This window comes from Balaenoptera musculus, chromosome 4 (assembly GCF_009873245.2).
Source record: "Balaenoptera musculus isolate JJ_BM4_2016_0621 chromosome 4, mBalMus1.pri.v3, whole genome shotgun sequence".
Taxonomy (NCBI): Eukaryota; Metazoa; Chordata; class Mammalia; order Artiodactyla; family Balaenopteridae; genus Balaenoptera; species Balaenoptera musculus.
Genome location: NC_045788.1, coordinates 65,631,214 through 65,651,100, shown reverse-complemented (window position 1 = coordinate 65,651,100; position 19,887 = coordinate 65,631,214). Strand labels below are relative to the sequence as shown.

Here is a 19,887-nt window from a genome sequence, read left to right as displayed (position 1 = left end):
GTTCCAGAAAGAATTCACTCTCTTGTGCCAAATCCACGTCTATCGGAAGAAATAAAAATAAATTGCGAGCAGGTTCAGCAAATGCCCAGATAAATCCCGCAATGACCACATGGGGGTAGATTCATTTCTGCCCGTTGGTGTGGCCAAAAAAGGGTGAGGCAATGGAGGGGTTGATCTGGAAGCAAAGGTTTCTCTCACGCCTGTCTTTGTCACTCAATCACGGAGAACACACTTAAGGTAGCTCCCTACTCGCTTTCTCTGGACAACTATTTAGGTAATAGGATTGAGTTTTTATAACCTCAGATGTGAAGGGAAATTGGCACAGTGTTTTGCAATATATGGATAGTCTCCTTAAAAATACCAATGACAAGAGCAAAAACAGTCCTAGTGTGAATGGCCCCCCAAACCACCCAATGCTATTCTGTCCATTTATATTTTTGAAAGCTTTGCAGATAGAGTCCGTATGATATTTTAGATCATGCAGTGGGGTAAATGTGCTAAAATCTGAAGTAGTAAAGAATTTGTTTTCTCTTTTCTAGATAGACATTGTCAGCTGGAAATTTGAAGATGGCTCATGGGAGGGACCACCATTATTTTGGCCATGGCACATGGTGACCGAGCCCTATGAAAGAGCAAGGGAATGATGGCTAGGCCAAGATCAGGGTAGCAGCACCACTACTAAAACCCTTTAACAGCTGAAATCCTACAAATGGCTGATAGAGTTCAATCATTTGGGGGCTCATTTCTTCAGTGGAACTTCCTTCCAAAGGTAAAATGAAGAGTTGTTTTATCCTTTCTTCTTTCTTTTTAGCATTACAAAATAGAAAACAATAACAAATTCAGATAAATATTCTTTGGGACACAAATTTGAATTGGGACAACAAGGTCTGAAAGCCCTGGGTCAAAACAAATTCACTTATGTTGTTCTTTGGGTCTCAATTTCCTCAATTTCATCTTATAAAAAGATGAGGGGATTTGAATGGAAGAATTCAAAGATCTCTGGTTGCACGCAGAGCATCTCAGGAAAGCCTTTGATCCCATGAACTCTGATACCTGAGGTCCTCTGCAATGGCGTATAAACTGAGACATTTCTCATTCTGATACTATTTTCAAAATTCACTTTGATACATCTCAAGATCTATATATGTTACAGAATGCTAATCCCCTTATGTTATAATGTTACAAGAAAATAAAAGGACATAAACTTGTACATATAGCATGATTTAACTCCAATATCTGAATAAGAAAAAACACTGAGTGGTTATTATTAAGAAAACAGCTATTTTTCCCTTTCATTTTGTTTTATAAAATGAACATGTATACTAATATTTAAGATAAAATAGCTTTATTTACACAGAAAAAGAATCGTACCTCCAAATATCTTTTCCTTTCAGAGAACACACTGCATTTTCTCAAGCCACACAATAGCAGAGAAATACATTAGTTGCCCCTAAATATATGACTTAAGAAATTTTTTGGGCTTCCCTGGTGGCGCAGTGGTTGAGAATCTGCCTGCCAGTGCAGGGGACACGGGTTCGAGCCCCGGTCTGGGAAGATCCCACATGCCGTGGAGCAACTAGGCCCGTGAGCCACAATTGCTGAGCCTGCGCGTCTGGAGCCTGTGCTCCGCAACAAGAGAGGCCGCGATAGTGAGAGGCCCGCGCACCGCGATGAAGAGTGGCTCCCGCTTGCCGCAACTGGAGAAAGCCCTCGCACAGAAACGAAGACCCAACACAGCCATAAATTAATTAAAAAAAAAAAAAAAAAAAGAGTTAGGAGCTAAATAATAATTTAAAAAAAAAAAAAGAAATTTTTTTTTTTTTGAAAAATGGTGTCATTCATACAGTCATCAACCATTAACTGACCACCTTCTAAATGCCAGGAATTTTGCCAACTGCTGGGTAACAAGTTATGGTTCCTGGCCTCAATGAATTCAACTATAGCCAGGGAAAACAGGCAGAAAACCAGTGGAAACTTCTCAGATTCCCAGAAGACTGACAAACACTACTTGGAAAACACTGCTCCACTGTAACCCATTCATTTTTTAAACAGAGAGCTGAGTTCGAGCCAGCCAAAAAGCACTGTCTTAAGAGGCCAAGGGCCAGGGTCCTTTATTCTACTCTGTTAACTACTGGAAGACATTAGGCAAGTCCCTATCCTCTCCATTCCTCAGCTCCTTCTGCCTCAGGTGCTGGCTAAAAATCCTTCTTTTTTGAACATCACATAAGCAGCTGCATTCAAACATCTTCCTCTAGCCTGTTCTTCCTCTGATATCCTATGTATATCAGATAAATGCCATTATTTACGTAATTCTTATGCACGCTCAAGTTTAAGAACTGTGGTGCTAAACAATGTTGAGAGTAGGGACCATATTCTAATATTCATCTATTATCCTTTCATAACACTCAGAACATGGTAGCACAAAGATTAAGGCCTGGCAGGCTATCAAAACATCATTGAGGAAAAAAAAAAATCATTGAGAAATTAGTGAATTAATAAATATATTTAAGTATGAAGTAAGTATGAAGTTATCCTCCTTTTTCTTAATTTCGTGTGTGTCTGCCCGCCCTTGTGGGTTCTAGGTATCAACTATATCACTATTTGGTGATAAAAAAGGAAAATCACAGGAATAAAAAGAAAAATTACCACAAATGATCCCAGGCATCAGAGATGTAATCTACAGAGCTTTCCATTTTATTGCTAGATTTCTTCACTCAATACCCCAGTCATTTAAAAAAAAAAAAAAAAGCAGCAAAACATACAATTTCCCAGAAGCATTGATCATAGATGGCAGGCAGTGGAACTATTCAAAATGTTATTTTACCTTATAAAAAGATAATTCAACTTTGACTATTTATTGTGTCACTCCATGATTTTTTAGTGATGTTTGAACAAAATAATATAATTCACTCTTGAACAAATTAATATAATGAGTGAATAATATAATTCACTCATTTCTCACTGAATGAGAGTGCTAGGTGAGCCCTCATGTAAGTTGCAGTTTCCTCATTAAAACAGTAATACTCATTGTAGAAAATACAGGAAATATTAACAAAATTAATAAAGAAAATGAAAAAATTCATAATTCAAAACAGTAATTGTAAATTTTGGTTAATTTCCAAGCTTTTTTATTTTCTATGCATTTACATGTATATTTGTGTGTGTGTCTGAGTGTCTGTGTGTATGTGTGCATGTGTGCAAGCATGTGGTTGGTATGGGTGTTGGTGTTTAAATGTGAACACTGTTTATGTGCAGTTTTATATCTTACTTTTTCTTTTAATATATCATAAATGATAAATTTAAAAATTCTTCAAAAAAGCTGTTTACAGTGTGGTAACCAAGTAGTCAATCTGCTTTAACAGATATGAACACTCAAATGCAATAACCTCCTACTTAGCATACATGTTTAATTGCAAAACCAAGACCAGGATGGAAAGCATTAAGATTTTCCCACTGTCCTGAATTATGCTATATTTTCTTGACAATGTTTCTGATAACAAAGATTTGAGGAGGTGTAATGGTCTATCAAAACACCAAGCATGCAATTCTAACAAAATGTCAACTCCCCACCCACTCACTTCTCATGTATATCAGATGATCTTCTTTCAATCAGCCACACTCCACACATGCATTCAGACCCAAGCCAAATACCTCAATGCTAAACCCTCTGATACTGAATTCCACTCTGTTATCTCAAAACATCTGATGTTTGAGATGGAGCATCTAAGAGCATTCACTAATTATTATTGTCATCTTATCATCATTATTATATTCCTTCTATCTGTATAACAGGTAGATTGTTATGAAGCCACATGTAGAATGATAGGACCAGGATTGTGTTAAAGAAATATTAATCTAGAAGCCATATGTTTATGAAGGGCATAAAGGAAGCCAGATGAGAAGCTATGGCAATAATCCAGGCAAGAAATGATGAGGCCCAAATGAGGGGCAAAGTTTGAAAGAAAAAGGCTCCCACAGCATCAACTAGAGAGTTTATACCTGTACAAATTCTGTCCCAGCAGATCTTTTTCTAGCATCTTTTATTTTGTACAATGCTATTTCCAAACATGAATAAGTACAGAGCAAACGAGATCCACTGGTGTAGCTGATTTGATGGAAACCAAGAAAATATAATTGAAATGATCATTGTTCAGACACCTAGGGTGTCAGAACAGAGAGAAACAGAATCATGGAAAAGGGCTCTTAAAACTGAAGGTCTCAAGTCTGGTAGTTAAAATTAAGTGATGTTTTTCACATTAAGTAATCCATGGTTCCTTTAACAGAGTGAATGATTTGTTTCTTTTGGGAAATCCAAGTATTACAGCAGTCATACATATGTTTTAACAGAGGGGCTAGACAATTTTGTGGGGAAGCACAACATACGTGTCCCCAATGACCTAAATGATTTGACTGCAGCCAAAATCCAATGATATAATCTTGTCTCTGATTCGGAATGCTATCATCTGGTTGTGGAGATTCCTATATAAACCCTCAGAGGGGAGAGGGAAAAAACCCAAATTATACTGTATTTATTTCACATACTTATTAGACTTTATCTAAATAGTTCAACCAAAATTGGGATTTGGCATTAGAAAAGCACGACCAATTTGGTTTTGTTAAATAAAGCACTAACTGATTGTTTTCCAGTGATGTCAAATCTCAAATTAAGTCTTAGAAGTCACAGGCCATTTAAGTAGAACTCAGTCCCAGGGATCTAGCAACACTGAGTTTGCATTGCTACATGCAGCTTGGGTTACAGCTGCCATACTGCCTCATCACTTCCTAGTATTTCCCAATCAGAAACGAGCTGTCAGTTAACCATTCCTCTCCTTGCTTGTACTGTGGTTTTTCCTCTAATGAAGGGTAAAGTGAAATACCTCTTTTGCAATAACTTGTCTATCTAAAAAATGGAAAGAATATTTGCTTTAAGAAATATGGAAGAATATGTAAATTATTCTTAGGTGTGCTCTATGTAAACAAGAAGCATCTATAAAGAGAAAACCTAACCTAAAAAGCCATTATGAAACAAACCATACTTTTTGGTCTGCTTTGATCACTTACCTGGATCTACGATGATGAAATTAGCACCCTAGAATAAATGAATTATCATTTAGCAATGAGGAAACATAGAGATTTTTTAAACCTGTGTAGAAGAGTGCTGTGCAATGCAACAGAAACAAGAAACAGACACAGAAACACTGTTGCAAAAACAAACAAAAAAACAACGACAAAAGAAAGCAAAAATAAAATCAAGCAAAAAATGCGGCAAATAGTAAAACCTTCGTATTTTCAAACAAGATATACAAGCTATGCATTTCATGTCTTTAAGTCAAATTTTGTTATTTTTAATAAAGTCTACAGCCTTTAAAAAGTCCAATAATAAAACATTTCCCAATAGAATTTGCCACACTATCATGTTTTATGATTTTATGATTTGTTTTTAAAATATAATCAAGTAGCTTCAATGTCTAAAGATTAAACTGTTTTAAGCCTCACAAGTTATCAGCGTAAAGAAATAATGCAACATAACTTTTATCATGGAATATAGTGTTAAAATATTCTTTCAGAGTATAATATTTTTAAAGACATAACAGCATTAGAGTTTCCAGAATGTAACTGTTGGTTTATAACCCACATGAACATCACACACAAAAAATATATCATTCAGGCACAGAGTTTCTTGTACAGTTTTCATAGAGTATATATGTGCATTAACTGTACATATAGTATTTAAATATTTTGTCTAATTATCCATCGATAAAGAACATCATTCACAGAAGTAACAGATCTGCTTTCATTTTCTTTTAATAAGGAATTTGTCATTCTTTTCCAAAACTACTGAGAGCTAAATGAGGGAAGGAAACACAAGAGGAACTCACATATTGCTTAAATGGACTAAATGTATCTATTTTTGTTCCTCCTAATTTTCTGACCTTTGCCAATGCCCATAAGTGATAGGATTAATGTAAAAATATAGAACACATCATGTACATTCAAAAGTGTTTCAAATAAGATATAAAGAAAAGCACTCTTTGCTAATTAAATAAGCACAGCAGATCACAAGGCAATGGGCTCTTTGGAGTAGAGTGAAATTCATCACATGAGTTCCCTGGATTCAAGGAGCTGACATACCAGCAAAAGAGACAAAATAACACTAGCAAATGCCTATAGCATAACAGTTGAGAATACTAAGAAACACAAGAGAAGTTATTAAGGTTTCAGATGCATTAGCCCCAAACTGGCAGGTAGAGAGAGGGGATCTCTGAGCTATCTCATGGAGTGGACACAAAGATGGCTTCGTGTTTACATTTGCACGTGCCTGCCTTGCAAGAGGAGGGCGGATTCTGTTTCAAGCAAAAGATGTGAGCAGAGGCACAGACAAAAGGATAGGGCACACAGGAGAGCAATCAAGTTTGGCAGGAATTTAATAATAGCTGAGACATCCTATGTGCCAGTCCTTATCTAAGTGCTTTACATACAGCAAAGGGCCTGTTATTCCCATTTTATAGATGAGGAAACTGAGGTCTAGTGAGTTTAATTTGTCCAAGGTTACAGAATAATCTAATATTGGTGTCTGAATCTACACTTTGTGGTTCCAAAGTTGTTCTGTTAGCCACTTCTACACTAAAAGCAAGTACCTAAAACAAATCTGCAAAATTAGATCAGGACAGATTGTGAAGGGTAACAGCTGTCTTTAACTGTAGTTGACAACTAATCTGATAGAATTAAGGGACAAGTATTAGGGCAAAAGAAGGGCAGGAGCGGGACTCTCAGTGCCGAGAAAAAAATACGTTGCAAGGAGAACAATTACTTTCTGAAGACAGACACTGTTGTTTCATGAAGAGTAAGGACACACACACCTCTGATGCAAATTACTTCTGTTTAGCTGAGGGTGACATTTTCAGTCTTGAAAAAGGCAGCTTACAAACTATTTTTTTTATTAAAGCCCTATTATCATAGCTAGATACATTATTCTGTATCCACGTACAATCTCAGTCTAAAAGATAATATTTTTAAATATCAAAGATTTAACTCCATGTATGATGCCATTTAAAATTCTTTCCTCACAGGACACTGGGGGAATTTAATTATCATGTTAACACATTGTGAAAATTAAAACAACATCAATGATGGCCACAGAACCAGAAGCATGACTTTCCATTTATTAGGAACCATCACAGTGCAATGTACTGTATACTTCTTGAAATTAACATTATTTAATATTGCTTGGGATTTTTAGAAAGAGTTAGAGGGAGGGAGAGAGCAAAAAGCCAACGGATGAACTATTTCCTAAATATCTTAACTAGTGAGCCCACCGAAAAGCAAGAAATGTATTTTATTTTAAAAGAAGAAAAATAATACAAGATCCCTTATTAATGTAAAGTCCTGAGTACATTGCAGCAGATAATTCTGGCCGTCAATCTCTTTATTTAATTCAAAATTCAACAGACACAAAGCACATAACCACTTTAGGAAAGGCTGTTTCAAAACACACTGCTTTTTTATTACCCTATTACACAAAAATTATGGTAATTTCATAATAAAGTTATGGAAACAGGTCGCATTATTAATTGTATTGCAAATATAGTATTTAATTAAAGATACATTATGTTGATAGGATTTAGCATCTGGCACTCGGGCTTTGCAGACCGTGTAGAGTAACAACATGAAAATACTCACTATAAATGACCTCTTGCGTTTCAGTCCTCAGTACAGTCAACTTTCTTTAGAACAACAGTTAAGGTCTATTATATGTTGTGGAAAATACCTAGGACTAAGGGAGAAACTCATTTGCAACTGCCATGTATTACATCACCCAGTTTTCTGTGCGTCCCCTTCTCTTGGGAGACATAAACAGCTTTTCTATAAGCATGTTAGTGACATGGGTGCTGTTTTGTGGACACTCACACACAATCATCTGTTTCTAAATTTTAAAACAGACACTCTAAAGACTTACATTAGTGTAACATCAAGTTTTCTTATATATACGTCCCAAAATTTTCCAGAATCTAATGTCAATTAAACATAGTCAATGGTGGACTAATGAGACCTAATTAGTAGCGATTCATCATTTACTGCACTTGTACTGTTGCCTACAGGGCTTTATTTCTCCCACTAAACCACAGTCATATCTCATTACTATTGCTTCATGACTACTTTCTGGTCTAAATTTTGTCGCTGGCACTTGGTTAAGATTTTTCCATAAAATCTAAAGAAACTTTTCCATTTAAAAATGTCAAGTCACATATACACACTACCAAACGTAAAATAGATAGCTAGTGGGAAGCAGCCGCATAGCACAGGGAGATCAGCTCAGTGCTTTGTGACCACCTAGAGGGGTGGGATAGGGAGGGTGGGAGGGAGACGCAAGAGGGAGGGGATATGGGGATATATGTATATGTATAGCTGATTCACTTTGTTATAAAGCAGAAACTAACACACCATTGTAAAGCAATTATACTCCAATAAAGATGTTAAAATAAATAAATAAATAAATAATAAAAATGTCAAGTCAAAGTGTTCCTAACTTAAAAATACTACAGTCAAATTAAGATGGTTAATCTCAACAACAATAATAAAAACAACAACAAAAGAGGTATTTTTTTTTTTCCTTCTGGTTTAAAACGTATTCCAGGGACTTCCCTGGTGGCGCAGTGGCTGAGAATCTCCCTGCCAATGCAGGGGACATAGGTTCGAGCCCTGGTCTGGGAAGATTCCACATGCCGTGGAGCAACTAAGCCCGTGCGCCACAACTACTGAGCCTGCACGCTAGAGCCCACAAGCCACAACTACTGAACCCGTGTGTGACAACTACTGAAGCCAACGCACCTAGAGCCCGTGCTCCAAAAGAGAGGCCACCGCAATGAAAAGCCCATATGCCGCAATGAAGAGTAGCCCCGGCTTGCCAGAACTGGAGAAACCCCACATGCAGCAATGAAGACCCAACGCAACCAAAAATAAATAAATAAAATAAATAAATTTATTTAAAAAAAAAAGTATTCCACATTGTCACGAAAACTTGGACAAGCCTGCACACAGCCACTTCTGCAGGTAGCAATGACCTTGCTCTGCTTAAAAGCAGAATGTAAAAGCTCTCCACACCTCATCCTGCCCCAAGGAGACCCCCTCCAAAAAACTGTAATCTTCTATTACAAGATGCAGTATGTGACAGAATTTGGAGATGGATAAAGAAACTGTAGGAGTGTTAGCTAATAATGCTGCTCCTTATGTAGATTTATATATGTATATAAATACACAGATATGTGTTTATGTGTGTGTTTGCATGTATTTCACACACATTTAATGAAGGAACAGAAATAATCTTGGCAATTCAGATATAAAACAGTGCATTTACAAGTCCTCTATTTATTCCCTCATGAAATACTGATATAAATATACAGTAATAGTTAGCTGTAAATGGAAAATAGGTTTTCAATTGTAAATGGTTTGGACATTTTCAACTTCAAAATTTTAAAGTTTTGTACCCCAGGGGCAAAAGCAGTATTTATATCCAAACTCTAGGACAGAAAGAAGAATGCCAAGTCCCCTAGACTGGTCCATCCGGCTTATAGAAGGGACCCATTTCTCTATCTCACTGGGGGCCACGCTGTCAGAGTTGTGAGAGAATCCTCTCTACTCCCAGGAGTCCATTCAGTTGCCAAGGGAATGGTTCAAGCTCAGAAGTCGGTCTTCAGAAAATAAGGAGAGGAAGAAGAAGAAAAAAAACCCAGGAAAATAACCTGATATACCCTAACATAAAATAGTGAACCTTCAAAGAAGTAAAATGTAAAACAAAAAGGGTAAAGCCCGTGCATTTCAACAACCCATATAAACTTGTTACTAAAAAAAACAGGCATTAATATGCTAAAGGAAACAAATTTAATAAACTTCTAACAAGTTATTCTACCTTCTTGAGGACTCTGAATTCTCTAAATGAGTCACTGGTTCTCTGTAGAATTATAAAAAGTTGAGTCATGCCATGCCATGTAATTTATTTCTTTATTTGTTCCTTTAGGTTGCCAGCTGAAATATGGGGTCCCTAGAGAAACGTTCAAATGACATGTATATTTGCCAGAATTCAGTGGAAAAGCTTTCCGTCTCCAAGTCGTGTTGTAAATAAAACATGAAAACATATTTTCTAAACTCTTAAGGCAATGATGTTTCATTTCAATTATACTAAACAACTTTTGTTCAAGTTTTTAAAACTGTTGTAGAAATGTTACATGAATGAGATTTTTCAGAGAGGGAGAAATTTATATCACATGAGGAACGCAGACCATCTTCACCAGTTTGAATGTTAAAAAAGAAGTTGGTTGAAGAAATCTGTGTTTGAGAAGTGAGATGATGTGTAGTGTATTAAAAAGTAAGACCCAGATATAGGAATATGAAAGAAAAAATTGAGGGAACAGGATGTAAAAATGAATAATTTAGATATAAAACATAAGGCATGAACCATGCCAATAAATAGACATAATTTAAATAGAAAATGTCCTGTGATTGTTTTAAGCCATGACCAAATTCACACAGATGCAAAAAGACCAAAAGTAAAAAACAACATCGAAGCCTATTTTTTCCTAGTCTAAAACTGGAAATAGGAGCTTACTTTTTAAAGGAAAAAAAAAAAAAATCCCTCATTTAATTCTTGTTCTTATCAGAGAACCTTCTTTGTCAGTTTTAACAGCAGATTAATCACTTTCACAACCTACGGAAAAAGTTTTCTGGAAAGCATAACAGCCTGCAAGTGTAAATGACAGTATTACTTTTCCTACAGCTCAGCCGCCTACAAATTCTCTCTCATCCATGACTCAGCATGAGGTAAAAGGAGCTAATGAAAAGGGCCACATTTCCTTTTAAAATTTGTGAACTTTCTTTCAGCATGTAGAACTGCTAAAAAAAAAAAAAAAAATTCCCCAAAAGCTCGACAGAAAAGTAAAGCAGCTCTCCATGAATGCTTGTCAGTTATATACCTAGGAACTTCCTTCCAAGTAATGCTAAAAGTAGGTTTGTTGTCACCCATCCAAGGCCGAATGTTATAATCTATTGGGGATTTAGTGTAAACACATCTCTGTATTACATTTATAGGATTCTGGGGAGAGGATAAAAGTGTTGCTTTGCTGAAACCAAGATTTCAAAAGGAAAGACACAAAACATAGAACTTCGTGGTCAAGACAAGGGACTTGTCCTGGGGTTTTCCCTCCTAGCAAAATACCACTTGATTTGATTGTGTAAACAGCTCTCTAGAAGCAGTCAGGTTGCTAGGGAGCCACCACAGAGGTAGGAGAATTATATTTTTTGGCATGTTTTCTCCCACAGAAGGAACAATGTGATCACTTTGTTGGAAACATAAGTGAATTAGTGAGAGCATCTTGTGAACATTCATCAAATGTTCACTGAGTGCCCAACCTTTGCTAGACACTGTGCTAAGCACTGGACAGCAGGGTCAGGAAGCTTAACAAGATGGTCAAGGTCAGTAGTCAATGTCTGCACGGAACTTACAGTGGGTGGACACCGGATGATCGAGTGGGAGGAGAAGGCAGTGAGTAAATGAGCAGTCACAGGACAGGACAGAAAGTATGGGGATTAGGAAGTTCAAGGAAAAAGATATAGGAGCACACAGCAAGAGCACCCAAACTACATAAGAGCAGAGGGGGTCGCTGAACAATTTCTCAAAGGAAATGACATCTATGTTGAGACATGGCAACAGAGGGCTGGGAGTATGGATAGTGTTCAATGCCTTTGGGGATCTGAGAGAAGTCCAGTGTGGCTTCACAGAGCATAAGAGGGGCAGTAGTAGAAGAAGTCAAAGGGCATAAAACATCTTAAAAAACACAAAAAAGTAAAGAAAAACAAAACAAAACAAAACAAAAACAGCCCTGCAATCAGTATTCCTGTTTTACATATGGGAACAAACCATTAAAATTGGTTACTTGTCCAAGATCACATAGCACATAAGTGAGATTCAAACTCATTTCTGTTTGATTCCAAAGTCTGTTTTCTTAATCATTCTGTTATACTACTGGGCTAAAAAGATAAGGCATTAGGGGAATTGTACAGTGAGATTTGCATTTTAGGAACAGACTAGGTGGCAGGCAAGGGGCTACAAGGAAACCAGTTAGAGTGTATGGCCAATGCCATACATATGTGATACATGTGAGATCCCTCAGAGGCAGTGGAGATGGGGAGAAGTAGAAAGTATGTTTAGGAGGTAAAATTGACAATAAGGGAAATAGTACCCAGATTTCTGGCTTAGGAAAATGGTTAGATGGTGACACCATTAAATTTAACAGCACAAGAGGAGAAGGAATTCCAGAGAGAAGTTGACGAATTTATTTTAGACATGTTGAGACTAAGTTTTCTGTGATATATACAAATGCACCTGGCTGATAAGCACTTACAAAGGTCTGGATCTGAAATGCTAGAAAGCTTGCTGAGACACATCTATATAACAACATTACAGCACAGGTATTTCAGGCCACAGAATTGAGAGTTTCCAAACCAAATTGGGAGGTAGAACAAGAACAGACTCCAGGAAAGACGTCCCCCACCCCTGGTCCCCATCACCACCACCACCACTAAAGAAAACCAATCTTCTGGCAGAAGAAGATGAGCTAAGGAGATCCTTAAAAGTGGAATTGTTCAGAAAAGGAGGCAGAAAAACCAAGAGAGCATGGTATGTAAAAACCCAGGGAAGTTGGCAAGATGGCCTAAGTGCTGCAGGTTGAAACAGGGCAGGTACACAAATGAAACTCTGGAAAAAGCCAACTGAAAGAAAGTCAACAGCGGGAAGAATAGGCTGAAGTATTGATCCATAGACTCTAAATTGGATAAGAAGAAATACAGTCAGGGACTGATGGGGAAATAGAAATAAAGATAATGGAAGGCAAAGATGCTGAAGAAGAGTAGAGTATGAGTTGTCTAAGAGTTAGAAGAATACAGGGCTGTGGTTTTGTTTTGTTTTGCTTTGTTTTGTTTTGATTGTTTAATTAATGAACAAGGCAATAACAAGATCCAGGTTGTAACCCTGGGATCGGGGGCTACAGCTGAGTGGAGATAAGAGTCACAGGAGATGTGAGATCAAGGGACTGAGAAGCCAGCGAATTAAGCACTGAAATCTTCCAACAAGGCTAAAAGCCTGGACCCAGAGGAGAGACAGTGAGACATTTGCCAAGAGGTCAGTGAGTGACAGCCAGGACCAGGAGACTAGGGGATGATAGCAATGTGGAGGAAAAAGCATTTTAGCCAAACGCTTTCAACTCTGAAGAAGCATATAAACATGTTACGAAGTTGTATCGATAACTCAGTAACGAATGCAAAAGAAACTACAATCAACTCTGATGTTTGGAACTTAGAACTAACACAGAGGAACTATCTGACAAGCAATAGTTCTATTCCCAGAGCAGGTAGGCAAAGCCTTTTCAGGTCTCAACATGCATGAGGTAGAACACTAGTCTGTCCACATTTACTGTTCCATATATCTATCATCATTCCGCCACCAATCCCGATGATGCTGCTGGGATTCTCAAGGCTCCTCCTGCACCTTTCCTGCTTTCCCTGTTTCTGATCTCAGTGCCCATGGCTTCTCTACCACAGATTGATCTTTTGTAGAAAACAGCTACCCTTCTGTGATGATCAGTTTTGTGTGTCAATGTTGCTAGACTACATTCTCACCAGTTATTCAATCAAACACTAATCTAGGAATGGCTGTGAAGGCATTTTGTGTAAGTGATTAGAGTCCATAATCAATTGACTTTAAGTAAGGGAGATTATCCTAGATAATGTGGGTTGGCCTGATTGAAAGTTGAAAGGCCTTGAGAGCAAAGCAGAGACTTCTTTAAAGGAAAAGAAATTCTACCTGTGGACAGTAGTGTCAGCTCTTGTAGCAAAGTTCCAGCCTGCCCTTCCTAACAGCCTACACTACAGATGTTGGATTGCTGAGCCAGCCCACACAATCACATAAGATAATTCAGTGCAATGAATCTCTAAATATTTATCTCCTACCAGCTCTGGTAAAACATTGACTAATATACCTTCCATAGGCATCACCAGTCACACTGGTTGATCTTTGACCAAACAACCATTCATAAGGTCTGCCAAAGTTGCTGCAAGACTCTGTGTAGGGATTGGTTCAAGATGGCAGAGTAGAAGGATGTGCTCTCACTCCCTCCCATGAGAACACCGGAATCACAATTAACTGCTGAACAATCACTGACAGGAAGACAATGGAACTCACCAAAAAAGATACCCCACATCCAAAGACAAAGGAGAAGCCACAATGAGACAGTAGGAGGGGCGCAATCACAATAAATTCAAATCCCATAACTGCTGGGTGGGTGACTCACAGACTGGAGAACACTTATACCACAGAAGTCCACCCACTGGAGCGAAGGTTCGGAGACCCATGTCAGGCTTCCGAACCTGGGGGTCCGGCAACGGGAGAAGGAATTACTAGAGAATCAGAATTTGAAGGCTAGCGGGATTTGATTGCAGGACTTTGACAGGACTGGGGGAAACAGAGACTCCACTCTTGGAGGGCACACACAAAGTAGTGTGTGCATCGGGACCTAGGGGAAGGAGCAGTGACCCCGTAAGAGACTGAACCAGACCTACCTGCTAGTGTTGGAGGGTCTCCTGCAGAGGCGGGTGGTGGCTCTGGCTCACAGTGAGGACAAGGACACGGGCAGCAGAAGTTCTAGGAAGTACTCCTTGGCGTGAGCCCTCCCAGGGTCTGCCATTAGCCCCACCAAAGAGCCCGGGTAGGCTCCAGTGCTGGGTCGCTTCAGGACAAACAACCAACAGGGAGGGAACCGAGCCCCACCCATCAGCAGTCAAGCAGATTAAAGTTTTACTGACCTATGCCCACCAGAGCAGCAGCCAGCTCTACCCACCACCAGTCCCTCCCATCAGGAAACTTGCAAAAGCCTCTTAGATAGCCTCATCCACCAGAGGGCAGACAGCAGAAGCAAGAAGAACTACAATCCTGCAGCCTGTGGAACAAAAACCACATTCACAGAAAGACAGACAAGATGAAAAGGCAGAGGGCTATGTCCCAGATGAAGGAACAAGATAAAACCCCTGAAAAACAACTAAAGGAAGTGGAGATAGGCAACCTTCCACAAAAAGAATTCAGAATAATGATAGTGAAGATGATCCAGGACCTCGGAAAAAGAATGGAGGCAAAGACTGAGAAGATGCAAGAAATGTTTAACCAAGACCTAGAAGGATTAAAGAACAAACAAACAGAGATGAACAATACAATAACTGAAATGAAAACTACACTAGAAGGAATCAATGGCAGAATAACTGAGGCAGAAGAACGGATAAGTGACCTGGAAGACAGAATGGTGGAATTCACTGCTGTGGAACAGACTAAAGAAAAAAGAATGAAAAGAAATGAAGACAGCCTAAGAGACCTCTGGGACAACATTAAATGCAACAACATTTGCATTATAGGGGTCCCAGAAGGAGAAGAGAGAGAGAAAGGACCCGAGAAAATATTTGAAGAGATTATAGTCGAAAACTTCCCTAACATGGGAAAGGAAATAGCCACCCAAGTCCAGGAAGCGCAGAGAGTCCCATACAGGATAAACCCAAGGAGAAACACGCCGAGACACATAGTAATCAAACTGACAAAAATTAAAGACAAAGAAAAAGTACTGAAAGCAGCAAGGGAAAAATGGCAAATAACATACAAGGGAACTCCCATAAGGTTAACAGCTGATTTCTCAGCAGAAACTCTACAAGCCAGAAGGGAGTGGCATGATATACTTAAAGTGATGAAAGGGAAGAACCTAAAACCAAGATTACTCTACCTGGCAAGGATCTCATTCAGATTTGATGGAGAAATCAAAAGCTTTACAGACAAGCAAAACCTAAGAGAATTCAGCACTGTCAAACCAGCTCTACAACAAATGCTAAAGGAACTTCTCTAAGTGTGAAACACAAGGGAAGAAAAGGACCTACAAAAACAAACCCAAAACATTAAGAAAATGGTCATAGGAACATATATATTGATAATTACCTTAAACGTGAATGGATTAAATGCTCCAACCAAAAGACACAGGCTCTCTGAATGGATACAAAAACAAGACCCATATATATGCTGTCTACAAGAGACCCACTTCAGACCTAGGGACACATACGGACTGAAAGTGAGGGGATGGAAAAAGATATTCCATGCAAATGGAAATCAAAAGAAAGCCGGAGTAGCTATACTCATATCAGATAAAATAGACTTTAAAATAAAGAATGTTACAAGAGACAAGGAAGGACACTACATAATGATCAAGGGATCAATACAAGAAGAAGATATAACAATTATAAATCTATATGCACCCAACATAGGAGCACCTCAATACATAAGGCAACTGTTAACAGCTATAAAAGAGGAAATCGACAGTAACACAATAATAGTGGGGGACTTTAACACCTCACTTACACCAATGGAGAGATCATCCAAAATGAAAATAAATAAGAAAACAGAAGCTTTAAATGACACAATAGACCAGATAGATTTAATTGATATTTATAGGACATTCCATCCAAAAACAGCAGATTACATTTTCTTCTCAAGTGCGCACAGAACATTCTCCAGGATAGATCACATCTTGGGTCACAAATCAAGCCTCAGTAAATTTAAGAAAATTGAAATCATATCAAGCATCTTTTCTGACTATAACGCTATGAGATTAGAAATGAATTAGAGGGAAAAAAAGGTAAAAAACACAAACACATGGAGGCTAAACAATACGTTACTAAATAACCAAGAGATCACTGAAGAAATCAAAGAGGAAATCAAAAAATACCCAGAGACAAATGACAATGAAAACCCGAGGATCCAAAACCTATGGGATGCAGCAAAAGCAGTTCTAAGAGGGAAGTTTATAGCTATACAAGCCTACCTCAAGAAACAAGAAAAATCTCAAATAAACAATCTAACGTTACACCTAAAGGAACTAGAGAAAGAAGAACAAACAAAACCCAAAGTTAGCAGAAGGAAAGAAATCATAAAGATCGAGCAGAAATAAATGAAATAGAAACAAAGAAAACAATAGCAAAGATCAATAAAACTAAAAGCTGGTTCTTCAAGAAGATAAACAAAATTGATAAACCATTAGTCAGACTCAACAAGAAAAAGAGGGAGAGGACTCACATCAATAAAATTAGAAATGAAAAAGGAGAAGTTACAACAGACACCGCAGAAATACAAAGCATCCTAAGAGACTACTACAAGCAACTCTATGCCAATAAAATGGACAACCTGAAAGAAATGGACAAATTCTTAGAAAGGTATAACCTTCCAAGACTGAACCAGAAAGAAATAGAAAATATGAACAGACCAATCACAAGTAATGAAATTGAAACTGTGATTAAAAATCTTCCAACAAACAAAAGTCCAGGACCAGATGGCTTCACAGGTGAATTCTATCAAACATTTAGAGAAGAGCTAATACCCACCCTTCTCAAACTCTTCCAAAAAATTGCAGAGGAAGGAACATTCCCAAACTCATTCGATGAGGCCACCATCACCCTGATACCAAAACCAGACAAAGGTACTACAAAAAAAGAAAACTACAGACCAATATCACTGATGAATATAGATGCAAAAATCCTCAACAAAATACTAGCAAACAGAATCCAACAACACATTAAAAGGATCATACACCATGATCAACTGCAATTTATCCCAGGGATGCAAGGATTCTTCAATATATGCAAATCAAGCAATGTGATACACCATATTAACAAACTGAAGAAAAAAAACCATATGATCATCTCAATAGATGCAGAAAAAGCTTTTGACAAAATTCAACACCCATTTATGATAAAAAAACTCTCAGAAAGTGGGCATAGAGGGAACCTACCTCAACATAATAAAGGCCATATACAACAAACCCACAGCAAACACCATTCTCAGTGGTGAAAAACTGAAAACATTTCCTCTAAGATCAGGAACAAGACAAGGATGTCCACTCTCACCGCTATTATTCAACATAGTTTTGGAAATCCTAGCCACGGCAATCAGAGAAGAAAAAGAAATAAAAGGAATACAAATTGGAAAAGAAGAAGTAAAGCTGTCACTGTCTGCAGATGACATGATACTATACATAGAGAAACCTAAAGATGCCACCAGAAAACTACTAGAGCTAATCAATGAATTTGGTAAAGTTGTAGGATACAAAATTAATGCACAAATATCTCTTGCATTCCTATATACTAACGATGAAAAATCTGAAAGAGAAATTATGGAAACACTCCCATTTACCACTGCAACAAAAAGAATAAAATACCTAGGAATAAACCTACCTAGGGTGACAAAAGACCTGTATGAAGAAAACTATAAGACACTGATGAAAGAAATTAAAGATGATACCAACAGGTGGAGAGATATGCCACGTTCTTGGATTGGAAGAATCAATATTGTGAAAATTACTGTACTACCCAAAGCAATCTACAGATTCAATGCAATATCTGTCAAATTACCAATGCCATTTTTTACAGAACTAGCACAAAAATCTTAAAATTTGTATGGAGACACAAAAGACCCCGAATAGCCAAAACAGTCTTGAGGGAAAAAAGCACAGCTGGAGGAATCAGACTCCCTGACTTCAGACTATACTACAAAGCTACAGTAATCAAGACAATATGGTACTGGCACAAAAAAACAGAAATATAGATCAATGCATCAAGATAGAAAGCCCAGAGATAAACGCACGCACCTATGGTCAACTAATCTATGACAAAGGAGGCAAGGATATTCAATGGAGAAAAGACAGTCTCTTCAATAAGTAGTGCTGGGAAAACTGGTACAGCTACATTGAAAAGAATGAAATTAGAACACTCCCTAACACCATACATAGAAATAAACTCAAAACGGATTAGAGACCTAAATGTAAGACCAGACATTATAAAACTCATAGAGGAAAACATAGGAAGAACACTCTTTGACATAAATCAAGATCTTTTTTGATCCACCTCCTAGAGTAATGGAAATTAAAACAAAAATAAACAAATGGGACCTAATGAAACTTCAAAGCTTTTGCACAGCAAAGGAAACCATAAACAAGACGAAAAGACAACCCTCAGAATGGGAGAAAATATTTGCAAACGAATCAATGGACAAAGGATTAACCTCCAAAATATACAAGCAGATCATGCAGCTCAATATTAAAAAAACAAACAGCCCAATCCAAAAATGGGCAGAAGACCTAAATAGACATTTCTCCAAAGAAGACATACAGATGGCCAAGAAGCACATGAAAAGCTGCTCAACAACACTAATTATTAGAGAAATGCAACTCAAAACTACAATGAGGTATCACCTCACACCAGTTAGAATGGGCATCATCAGAAAATCTACAAACAACAAATGCTGGAGAGGGTGTGGAGAAAAGAGAACCCTCTTGCACTGTTGGTGGGAATGTAAATTGATACAACCACTATGGAGAACAGTATGGAGGTTCCTTAAAAACTAAAAATAGAACTACCATACGACCCAGCAATCCCACTACTGGGCATATACCCAGAGAAAACCATAATTCAAAAAGATACATGCACCCCAATGTTCATTGCAGCACTATTTACAATAGCCAGGACATGGAAGCAACCTAAATGCCCATTGACAGACGAATGGATAAAGAAGATGTGGTACATATATAGAATGGAATATTACTCAGCCATAAAAAGGAACGAAATTGGGTCATTTGTAGAGACGTGGATGGATCTAGAGACCGTCATACAGAGTGAAGTAAGTCAGAAAGAGTAAAACAAATATCGTATATTATCGCATATATATGGAACCTAGAAAAATGGTATAGATGAACCGGTCTGCAGGGCAGAAATTGACACACTGATGTAGAGAACAAACATATGGACACCAAGGGGGGAAAG

The 19,887-nt window shown here is 37.8% G+C and overlaps 1 protein-coding gene and 1 long non-coding RNA gene across 9 annotated transcripts in view; one reads left to right on the top strand and one right to left on the bottom strand.

The window, feature by feature from the left end:
- LOC118894686 (LIM domain containing preferred translocation partner in lipoma) overlaps nucleotides 1–19,887 on the bottom strand; it is a 697,996-nt gene that overhangs the window by 286,806 nt on the left and 391,303 nt on the right. The window lies entirely within an intron of this gene.
- LOC118894688 lies at nucleotides 219–10,101 on the top strand. The gene is made up of 3 exons (XR_005019732.1): nucleotides 219–274; nucleotides 540–769; nucleotides 10,016–10,101. It is a non-coding gene; the product is annotated as an uncharacterized LOC118894688 (long non-coding RNA).